Here is an 11,958-nt window from a genome sequence, read left to right as displayed (position 1 = left end):
ATTAAATTTTCGAAAATTACCTTGCCTTTACCTTTTAACCTTTAAAATTAACTTTTTACCCCGGTAACTTTTAATATTTCTACTTTAACCACCCTAACTTTCAGAAATTACAAAATAACCCCCCAAACACCAAAATATTTACTTCCTTGCCCTTCTATGGATCAAAAAGGTGTTCTTCATTGTTCTTCACCACACTCAAAGTGTTCTTCATGTTCTTCGTATATCCTTCAAATTCTTTCTCTGTTTTTACCCGTTTTTCAATCTTTTCAGCAACCGATTTTTACCGAAATTCAAAATAAATTCCCAGCCACTAAAACCCCATCTTTTCTACATGATTTTAACACAAATTGAACCCCAATTTAGGGCCTAGGGTTTCGTTTTCCAGCAGCCACAAGAACACACATTCATAGCTTGAATTTCATCAAATTTCATCAAATTTTCACCAAAATTTCAACAAGAATTACTCATACAAACAATCAATTTCAAGCACAGCCAAACCATATCATAATCACACAACTCAAACAAAATCAATCAATATGAAATTCGTCAATCCCTACCTGGTTTTGTTGCTCCTAATTCGGTTAAACTTTCAGGTGGTCCTTAAACACTTTTTCCTACTAAATCTCATCAAGAACAACTTTAAATCCAAAAACTCTCAACTGACCAAATCTCACTCAGTATGTTAGGAAGAGATATCTCACCTTATACTTGCTGGAACTTCATGTTTCTTGGCCCTTAAGTCAAGTTAAGCATGATTCCTAAGGAAGAACATCAAGAAAACACATGTTTTGCATCGTTTTCCTTGAAAACCGAATAGAAATGGGAGGGAGACAGCCATCTCAACTTATTTCCATCCTTGATAAGTTACATGGTTATGTAGAGGAAGAAGAGCGAATCATTTTGGTGAAATCAGAGTTTTGATTTGAGTTTTAGTTCAGAAGAAATCAAGCTTTGAAGATTAAGTGTTCATGAAAGTTTCTCTCTTTTCTCTCTTGTTATTTTCGGCCAAATTGATGAAATGAGACAGCCTTGGAGGTCTTGGGGGTGTAAGGTGAGTTGTGATTGGTTGGCTTGGAGGTGGATTAAAATAATATTAAAATATCTCTGGTGTACAACTACTAAAACTAGGTGTATCGGAACACTCGTAAAAACATCTCTAAAAATTATTTTCTGATCTACTAGCATAAATGACACTAGTAACATATTTACTATGAGAATAGAACATGTATAATGAGACCTTAGCATTGCTAAATTCATCAGAGAGTGCTGGTACTAAACTGCACCAGTAAACCGTAAACCCGGTTAAACCGATTTTCTGTTTTTAACAAAAACAGACCAGGTAACCTTATAATATCATTCAAGAATTTTCTAATACTAATATAATGATAATATTATACTATTATCTCTCTCCTCTCATGAATCGAGTCCGGTTCGTCAAACAGAGTCTATTTACGAAAATCAGAATCAAAACTTCCAACCGATACGGTTCAAAAACTAGGTTCTTCACGATTGCGTTATCGAGCTTGCCTCAGAGGAGGTTCTAGCTTAAGGATGACATAATGATAATGAGGATTGAGATGCTTGATGGTATAACAGAGGTGTTTCCTTTACAGATCTTCCGGAGAAATCCGTACTTTTAGAAAAGATCTCATGTACTCAAAAATTAGGGTTGTTACACTTCGCCCTGAGATGCTACCACTGGAGAATCCTTGAACCCCATGTAGTTTTATGAATTTTTGGATGTATATGGCCCGGTCTGTGGGTCTTCAAACTCTTTTCGTTTTGTAGTTTTGTTATTTTGTTTTCTAAACACTTTTAGTTGCTTTGCTGTTAGCAACTTTATTTTGGGAAAACAAAGTATTTTGGAAAAGGTGAATGCCAATAACGTTTGCCACATTAGTGCCACTAAGTTTGAAGTTAACGTGAATCAATTTTGGCTTGGAACGTTAGTGAAAATGGTGATCGTCACTAACGTTCTCGAACCCACACTTTCACTTATCGTTAACACCACTAACGTCCTAATTAACGTCCATGCCTAACTCACACTTTCTCTGCAAGCAAAGCTGAGCCCACTGAAGATTGTAACTGCTTCAACTAAAGATCCAAAGGCCCATATCCAAGACTTGAAGAAGCCAACTAGAAGATCAGAAGAGTAGTATATATAGGAGTAGTTTTGAACTAGTAAGGGAGCTTTTGGCATTTTGGAGAACTGCACTCTGTATTTTACTTTCTCTGTAACTTCTAGTTTTATTTTGGAAAATGTACTTTCATTTATGCTTTCCATTTCCAGAGCCATGAACAACTAAACCCCTTTCATTGGGTTAGGGAGCTCTGTTGCAATTTGATGGATCAATAATAGTTTTTATTATTTTTCTTATTTCTTTTCTCTTGATTTTACTAGAAAGCTTTCAATCTTCATCCTATTGGGTAGTTGTCTTGGAAAAGAAGCTATTCATACTTGAATCTCTTCGGACCTTGGAAGAGGAATGAAGAGATCATGCTAGAAATGCTTTCTCATGTTGGACCAAATTGGGGTTTGGATGGATATGGTGATATATAATCCTACCAACACTTTGATTTGGGAATACATGTGGTATAATCAGTGACCATACTTCATCTCTTCTCATGAGCAATTAGACCAAGGAATTGGCTATTGATCAAGATTTGAGAGATTGGGTTGCCAAGGGATTGAAATCGAATCACTTAAGATTGCCAAGGAGATCAATGAATGCATTGATTGAGGAAGAGATGAGAATGAACTTGATCCGGAGAATACAACATCTCCTGAGCCCAATGAATCTCCCATTTCTGATCTTACCTATTCTCTTTACTTTCTGCCATTTACTTTTATGTTCATTTTCCAAATCCCCATTTAAGATTCTACAATTTACTTTCCGTCATTTACATTCTGTCATTTACTTCCAGCAATTACATTTTCTGTTATTTACTTTCCCGCCATTTACTTTTCTGCAAATCTCAACTCAATTTCTGCTTAGCTCAACTAGAACATTCCTCTGATTAAAGTTGCTTGACCAATCAATCCTTGTGGGATTCGACCTCACTCTATTGTGAGTTTTTACTTGACGACAATTCGGTATACTTGTCGAGGGAAAATTGTTGAGAGACAAGTTTCCTTGCATCAAGTTTATGGCGCCGTTGCCGGGGATTGATTTTGTATTAACAATGATTAAATTGGTGTATAACTAGATTGAGTATTTTTCTTTTGTTTGATTTAATTTCTATTTTAGTGATTTACTTTCAGTTTTAGTTATTTTCTTTCCTTTATCCCTTACCTGTTTGTGGTGTTCTCTTATTTGTTACAATTCAGTTCACTAACCCACTAACTGTTTGATAAATTGCATCACTCACACTAATAGCATTTCTGACGAGAATACTTCCTACATTTGTCTCCTTCTAGCTTGTGCCTTGTTGGTTGTATAACAGGTAGAAGAAGCGGGGCTTCAACTTCCTTTGATTCTGAACCTGAGAGGACCTTTCTTAGACTAAGGAGGGAAGCAAGAGGAAAGAGAGTTGTTAGTTCTGAGGAAGAGGAGGAGTATTTTGAACCAGATATGGATGAGAATATGGAGAACCATCATGAAGAAGAGGCTCACAACCATGGCAGAGAAGGCCCAGTGCATCATGCTGGACAAGAGAGAAGAGTTCTAGGCTCTTACATCAATCCAAACCCAGGAAACTATGGAAGTAGCATCCAAAAGCCAACCATACATGCCAATAACTTTGAACTAAAGCCACAGCTCATCACCCTTGTTCAGAACAACTGTTCATTCGGAGGAAGTGTCCAAGAATACCCTAATCAACATCTAACCACCTTCCTGAGGATATGTGATACTGTGAAGTCCAATGGTGTTCATCCTGACACCTATAGATTGCTTTTGTGCCCCTTTTCACTCAAGGACAAAGTATCTAAATGGATGGAATATTTCCCGAAGGAGAGCTTAACAACTTGGAAAGATGTGGTGAACAAATTCTTGGCGACATTCTATCCTCCTCAAAGAATCAACAGGTTGAGAGCTGAGGTACAAACCTTCAGGCAACAAGATGGTGAAACTCTCTATGAAGCATGAGAGAGGTTTAAGGACGTGACAAGAAGGTGCCCGCTAGATATGTTCAATGAATGGGTGCAGTTACACATTTTCTATGAAGGTCTTCCTTATGAATCAAAGAAGGCAGTAGACCACTCATCCGGGGGATCTCTGAACAAGAAGAAGACCATTGAAGAAGCCATAGATGTCATTGAGACTGTAGCTAAGAATGACTACTTCTATGCTTCTGAAAGAGGCAACACTAGAGGAGTGATGGAGCTAAACAACGTGGATGCACTGCTGGCTCAAAACAAGATGATCACCAAATAGCTGGCTAACCTTACCAAGAAGATGGAAAGGAACTAAGTAGTAGCAATCACTACCTCATCAGCAGCTCAAGAAGGAGTGAATGCAGAGGCAGAGGGTGATCAGGAATAAGCCAACTACATTGGGAACTCACCTAGGCAGACCCATGATCCATACTCCAAAACTTATAATCCTGGTTGGAGGAACCACCCAAATTTTGGGTGGGGAAATCAACAAGATCAAGGCCAAGATCAGAGACGTCACAACCCCAACAACAATGCAGCTCACCAATATTCCACACAGAGATCATATCAGCACCCACCTAACAAAACTTCTCAACATCCATATCAAAACTAAAATGGCTCTTCTCATCCCTCGAATCGCAACTCACCATCATCCGAAGATAGACTCTCAAGGATTGAGACTCTACTTGAACGTATATGCAAAGAAGTTCAAGACAGTAAAATATTCCGAGATGAAGTGCGGTCCAATATGTAGAATTAAGATGCTGCCATCAAGAAACTTGAGACATAAATTGGCTACCTATTTAAGCAAATTCCCAGCCATAACCTGTGCAGCAACACTGATCCAAACCCAAGGGAGGAATGTCAGGCTATCACCCTCAGAAGTGGAAAGGAATTGAAGGAAACTTCCAAGAAACCACAACAGAAGAACTCAAATGAAAAAAAAGAGGAACAAGATGATGTTCAAGTTTCCACTCCCAATTCACATCAAAAAGGAAAAATGCCGAGGCCAAACGTTCCAAAAGCTCCATATCCCCAGCAATTGAAAAAGAAGGGGGATGACAACCAATTCTCAAGATTTTTGGAAATCTTCAAAAAACTACAGATTAACATACCCTTTGCTGAAGCAATAGAGCAAATGCCGCTCTATGCCAAGTTCTTGAAGGAATTAATGACCAAGAAGAGAAGCTGGAAGAGCAACGAGACTGTGATACTAACCGAAGAATGCAGTGCCATCATTCAGCATAAACTACCCCAGAAATTGAAGGATCCTGGGAGTTTCCAGATTCCTTGTATTATAGAGGAAATCATAGTGGAAAAGGCCCTATGTGATTTAGGAGCCAGCATCAATCTGATGTCTGTAGCTATGATGAGAAAAATGAGGATTGAAGAGGCCAAGCCAACAAAAATGGCCCTACAGCTGGCAGACCGATCATTCAAGTTTCCTCACGGCATAGTAGAAGACTTGCTGGTGAAGGTAGGAGATTTTATCTTCCCAGCAGACTTTGTAGTGTTGGATATGAAGGAGGGAACCAAGGCCTCTATCATCCTGGGAAGACCATTCTTGGCCACTGCTAGAGCTATCATTGATGTCTAAAAAGGTGAACTTACCCTGAGATTACACAATGAGAAGATGACATTCAATGTGTTCAAGGCTATGAGTTACCCACAAGAACCATTGGGAGAATGTATGAGGTTGAATTCACTAGAAGATGCAGTACAAGAGATTTTTGAAGAAGAAGAACTTGAGGGGTTAACAGAGGAGGAATCAGCATCAAGCGAAGAGGCTGCAACAGCGGAGATTCATGTTCAGGGCACACTAGAAGAGGAGAATGAAAGAAAAGAAGCACCCAAACTTGAACTCAAAGCACTGCCGCCCACTCTCAAATATGCATATTTAGGGGAGAATGAAAGTTACCCAGTGATCATAAACTCAGCCATCAGCCAAGAACAAGAGGAGGAACTACTCCAAGTATTACAAAAGCATAAGGATGCCATTGGATGGACCCTTGCTGACTTGAAGGGAATCAGTTCGGCCATATGCATGCATAAGATACTGCTGGAAGATGATGCCAAACCATCCATCCAACCCCAAAGAAGGCTAAATCCAGTCATGAAGGAAATGGTACAGAAGGAAGTCATGAAGCTGTGGCAAGGAGGGGTGATCTACCCAATTTCAGATAGCCCATGGGTCAGCCCCGTCGAAGTGGTCCCCAAGAAAGGAGGAATCACTGTAGTACCCAATGAGAGGAACGAACTCATCCCTACAAGAACGGTCACAGGATGGAGGATGTGCATTGACTACAGAAAACTCAATGAAGCTACAAAAAAAGATCACTTCACACTCCCCTTCATGGATCAGATTTTGGAAAGACTTGCAGGACATGCATATTACTGTTTTCTAGATGGCTACTCAGGATATAATCAAATAGTGGTTGATCCGAGAGACTAGGAGAAAACGTCATTTACTTGCCCATATAGAGTGTTTGCATACAGGCGCATGCCATTTGGGCTATGTAATGCTCCTGCAACGTTTCAATGCTGCATGCTTTCTATCTTCTCAGATATGATAGAAAAATTCATTGAAGTCTTTATGGATGACTTTTCAGTATTCGGGGATTCCTTTCCTAATTGTCTAAATCACCTTGCCCTGGTGTTAAAAAGATGCCAATAAACCAATTTGGTCCTGAATTGGGAAAAATGTCACTTTATGGTGACAGGAGGAATAGTCCTCAGCCATAAGGTTTCTAACCGAGGCATTGAGGTAGACAGAGCTAAGGTGGAACTCATTGAAAAATTACACCCACCAAGTGATGTCAAGGCAATTAGGAGCTTTTTAGGGCATGCTGGCTTTTACAGAATGTTTATTAAAGATTTTTCAAAGATAGCCAAGCCCTTAAGCAATCTCCTTGTATCTGATACACCATTTGTCTTTGATGAAAAGTGCATGCTAGCATTCGAAAACTTGAAAAGGAGGCTGTCCTCTGCTCCTATCATTTCCCCACCTAATTGGAACTTACCATTTGAACTGATGTGTGATGCATCTGATTTTGCAGTTGGGGCAGTGTTAGGACAGAGGAAAGATAATTTGGTTCATGTGATATACTATGCCAGCAAAGTCCTCAATGACACTCAAAGAAATTATATCACTACTGAAAAGGAATTGTTGGCAATAGTTTTTGCATTTGACAAGTTTAGATCTTACCTCATTGGTGCCAAAGTGATCGTTTTCACAGATCACACAGCACTTAAATATTTATTTGCCAAGCAGGAATTAAAACCAAGACTGATAAGATGGATCTTGTTATTGCAGGAATTCAATATTGAGATCAGAGATAAGAAAGGAGTGGAGAACAAGGTAGCCGATCACCTGTCCAGAATTCCTCATGACAAAGGTGGAACACATGATTCCAGTGTGAATGAGTGCTTCCCAGATGAGCAGTTAATGACGGTTCACAAAGCGCCCTAGTTTACAGACATTGCCAATTAGGGCTTTACCTCCAGAGATCAATAAACATCAAAAAAGAAAGCTCATCAATTACGCAAAATATTTTGTCTTGGATGAGCCATATCTCTTCAAGAAGTGTTCAGATGGAATTCTGAGAAGATGTGTCTCAAAAGAAGAGGGACGAGAGGTCCTGTGGAACTGCCACGGCTCGTGCTATGGAGGCCATTTTGGAGGGGAAAGAACTGCAGCAAAGGTGTTACAAAGTGGATTCTTTTGGCCCACCCTTTTCAAAGATGCCAAAGAACTAGTAAAGAACTGCAATCAATGCCAAAGAGCTAGAAACTTACCCAAAAGAAATGAGATGCTACAGAATTTCATCTTAGAACTGGAACTGTTTGATGTGTGGGGAATCGATTTCAAGGGACCATTTCCAACCTCATATTCAAACAAGTATATCTTGGTAGCAGTGGATTACATTTCCAAGTGGGTAGAGGCTATTGCAACCCCAACAAATGATAACAAGGTGGTCATGAAATTCCTCAGAAAGAATTTCTTTAGCTGGTTCGGAGTCCCCCGAGCACTCATCAGTGATGGAGGGAGCCATTTTTGTAACAGACCACTAGAAGCTCTCCTCTTACGATACGGGGTGAAACACAAGGTTGCCATGCCCTACCATCCCCAAACAAGTGGACAAACTGAGATATCTAACAGAGAATTAAAAAGGATTCTGGAGAAGACTGTAGGAGCATCAAGAAAGGACTGGTCGAAGAAGCTAGATGATGCTCTTTGGGCATTGGTGCACGAAATTGTAATGTTAATGTTCACATTACTCTCTTACAACTTCGCACAACTAACCAGCAAGTGCACTGGGTCGTCCAAGTAATACCTTACGTGAGTAAGGGTCGATCCCACGGAGATTGTTGGCTTGAAGCAAGCTATGGTTATCTTGTAACTCTTAGTCAGGATATAATATCAATAATAATTCTTAATTTGAATTGTAAAAAGTAAGAAGGGCAGAACACAAATTATACTTGTATGCAGTAATGGAGAATATGTTGGAGTTTTGGAGATGCTTTGTCTTCTGAAATTCTGCTTTCCTCTGTTTCCTGATTCACGCACACACGTCCTCCTATGGCAAGCTGTGTGTTGGTGGATCACCGTTGTCAATGGCTACCATCCATCCTTCCAGTGAAAAGGGTCCAGGTGCGCTGTCACCGCACGGCTAATCATCTACAGGTTCTCAATCATACCGGAATGGTATTTACTATCCTTTTGCGTCTGTCACTATGCCCAGCACTCGCGAGTTTGAAGCTCGTCACAGTCATTCAATCCTTGAATCCTACTCGGAATACCACAGACAAGATTTAGACTTTCCGGATTCTCTTGAATGCTACCATCAATCTAGCTTATACCACGAAGATTCTGATTAAGAGATCCAAGAGATATTCATTCATTCTACAGTGAATGGAAGTAGTTGTCAGGCACGCGTTCGTGGGGGAATGATGATGATTGTCACGTTCATCACATTCATGTTGAAGTGCGAATGGATATCTTAGATAGGAACACGCATGTTTGAATGGAAAACAGAAATACTTGCATTAATTCATCGAGACACAGCAGAGCTCCTCACCCCAACAATGGAGTTTAGAGACTCATGCTGTCAAAGAGTACAAAATTCAAAGCTAAAATGTCATGAGATACAAAATAAGTCTCTAAAAGTTGTTTAAATACTAAACCAGTAACCTAGGTTTACAGAAAATGAGTAAACTATGATAGATAGTGCAGAAATCCACTTTTGGGGCCCACTTAGTGTGTGTTGGGGCTGAGACTAAAGCTTCTCATGTGCCTGGGCTGTTTTGGGCGTTCAACGCTAGGCTGTAACCTGTTTTTGGCGTTGAACTCCAACTTGTAACGTGTTTCTGGCGCTGGACGCCAGACTGCAACATGGAACTGGCGTTGAACGCCAGTTTACGTCGTCTATCCTTGAGCAAAGTATGGACTATTATATATTGCTGGAAAGCCCTAGATGTCTACTTTCCAACGCAATTGGAAGCGCATCAATGGGACTCCTATAGCTCCAGAAATTCCATTCCGAGTGCAGAGAGGTCAGGATCCAACAGCATCAGCAGTCCTTTTTCAGCCTGAATCAGATTTTTGCTCAGCTCCCTCAATTTCTGCCAGAAAATACCTGAAATTACAGAAAAATACACAAACTCATAGTAAAGTCCAGAAATATGAATTTTGCCTAGAAACTAATGAAAATAAACTAAAAACTAACTAAAACATACTAAAAACTATATGAAATTAACCCCAAAAAGCGTATAAAATATCCGCTCATCAGGCATATAGAACGGCATTCAAAACACCAATCGGGATGTCCCCATATCAAATGGTGTATGAAAAGGCCTGTCATTTACCATTGGAGCTGGAACACAAAGCCCTCTGGGCTCTCAAGCTACTAAATTTTGATAGCATTACTGCTGGCGAAAAGAGGGTCTTGCAGCTGCAGAAAATGGAGGAGTTTAGATCTCAAGCCTATGAAAATGCCAAGATCTATAAAGAAAAGGCAAAGAGAAGACATGACCTCAATCTGACACCCAGGAGCTTCGAAAAAGGACAGCAAGTGCTCCTCTACACCTCTAAATTGAGACTTTTCCTTGGGAAACTCAAATCAAGGTGGTCAGGACCCTTTCTTGTCACAAAGGTCTCGCAATATAGACACATAGAAATCATGGAGGAAAGTTTAAAGAGGGCTTTCACTGTGAACGGACAAAGGCTCAAACACTACATGGGCAACATGGGCGAAAACTCCAAAATGAAGTATCATCTCAACTAATGGAGAAATCGTCGAGCTAGCAATGCTAAAAGAGCGCTTCGTTGGGAGGCAACCCAACCTAAGGTAGTTTCCTTTTCATGATCTTTTCCATAAAAGTTACAAGTAGTTTTCCCTGTATTGTGAGGAGCTAAGTTTGGTGTTGCACACCAAAACAATCCAAGAGTGAATGTGTAATTCTAAGTTTGGTGTTCCACCAAAGATTTCAGTTAGAATCACATTACACCTCTTCAATGGCAAGTTGCTAGCCCCAACCAATCAGGGAAACCACTTAACAATAGTTTAGTTTCTAGTTCATAGTCGTTTTATTAATAAAAGCACATGAGGTACTCTGCATGTATTCAATCTGTTGCATTAGGCAAGGAACTAAGTTTGGTGTTCACACACCATATTAAGTTCAGAAATTCATAAGCATACATGCATGCTAACTATTTCTCAAGTGCTTTGGGAACAAGCAACTTCCAATAACTTTGCAGGAATTCAATCAATCTTCTGAAAAAAAAAGCAGTACACCATCATCCAAGGAGGCGAAGAAGGATGCAAAAGCTATGGATGATGACAACAAAGGGATAGCTAAAAGGCACCACCAAAAGGTTGTATTGTTACTTGATTCCATATGCTTGGAAATGCTCAAATTGGAAGTCTGAATGTGCCCCTGATTAATAGTTACTCCTTAGTTTAGATCACTAGAATTTAATGTTTGTTTCCCGTGCTTTTGTCACATGTGTTACAGCCTGGTGTTGAACGCCCAAAACAGCCCTATGCACGTGATTAGCTTAAGTCTCAGCTCCAGCACACACCAAGTGGGCCCCAGAAGTGGATTTCTGCACTATCCATCTTAGTTTACTCATTTTCTGTAAACCTAGTTTACTAGTCTAGTATTTAAACAACTTTTAGAGACTTGTCTTGTATCTCATGACATTTTAGATCTGAACTTTGTACCTTTTGACGGCATGAGTCTCTAAACTCCATTGTTGGGGGTGAGGAGCTCTGCTGTGTCTCGATGAATTAATGCAAGTATTTCTGTTTTCCATTCAAACATGCATGTTCCTATCTAAGATATCCATCCGCACTTCAATATGAATGTGATGAACGTGACAATCATCATCATTCCTCCACGAACGCGTGCCTGACAACCACATACGTTCCACCGTAGAATGAATGAATATCTCTTAGATCTCTTAATCAGAATCTTCGTGGTATAAGCTAAATTGATGGCAGCATTCAAGAGAATCCGGAAAGTCTAAACCTTGTCTGTGGTATTCCGAGTAGGATTCAGGGATTGAATGACTGTGACGAGCTTCAAACTCGCGAGTGCTGGGCGTAGTGACAGACGCAAAAGGATAGTAAATCCTATTCTGGTACGATTGAGAACCTGCAGATGATTAGCCGTGCGGTGACAGCGCATCTGGACCCTTTTCACTTGAAGGATGGATGGTAGCCATTGACAACGGTGATCCACCAACACACAGCTTGCCATAGGAGGACGTGCGTGCGTGAATCAGAAAATAGAGGAAAGCAGAATTTCAGAAGACAAAGCATCTCTAAAACTCCAACATATTCTCCATCTTGCATACATGT

This window comes from Arachis hypogaea, chromosome 11 (assembly GCF_003086295.3).
Source record: "Arachis hypogaea cultivar Tifrunner chromosome 11, arahy.Tifrunner.gnm2.J5K5, whole genome shotgun sequence".
Classification (NCBI taxonomy): Eukaryota; Viridiplantae; Streptophyta; class Magnoliopsida; order Fabales; family Fabaceae; genus Arachis; species Arachis hypogaea.
This window is presented reverse-complemented; position numbering follows the sequence as displayed.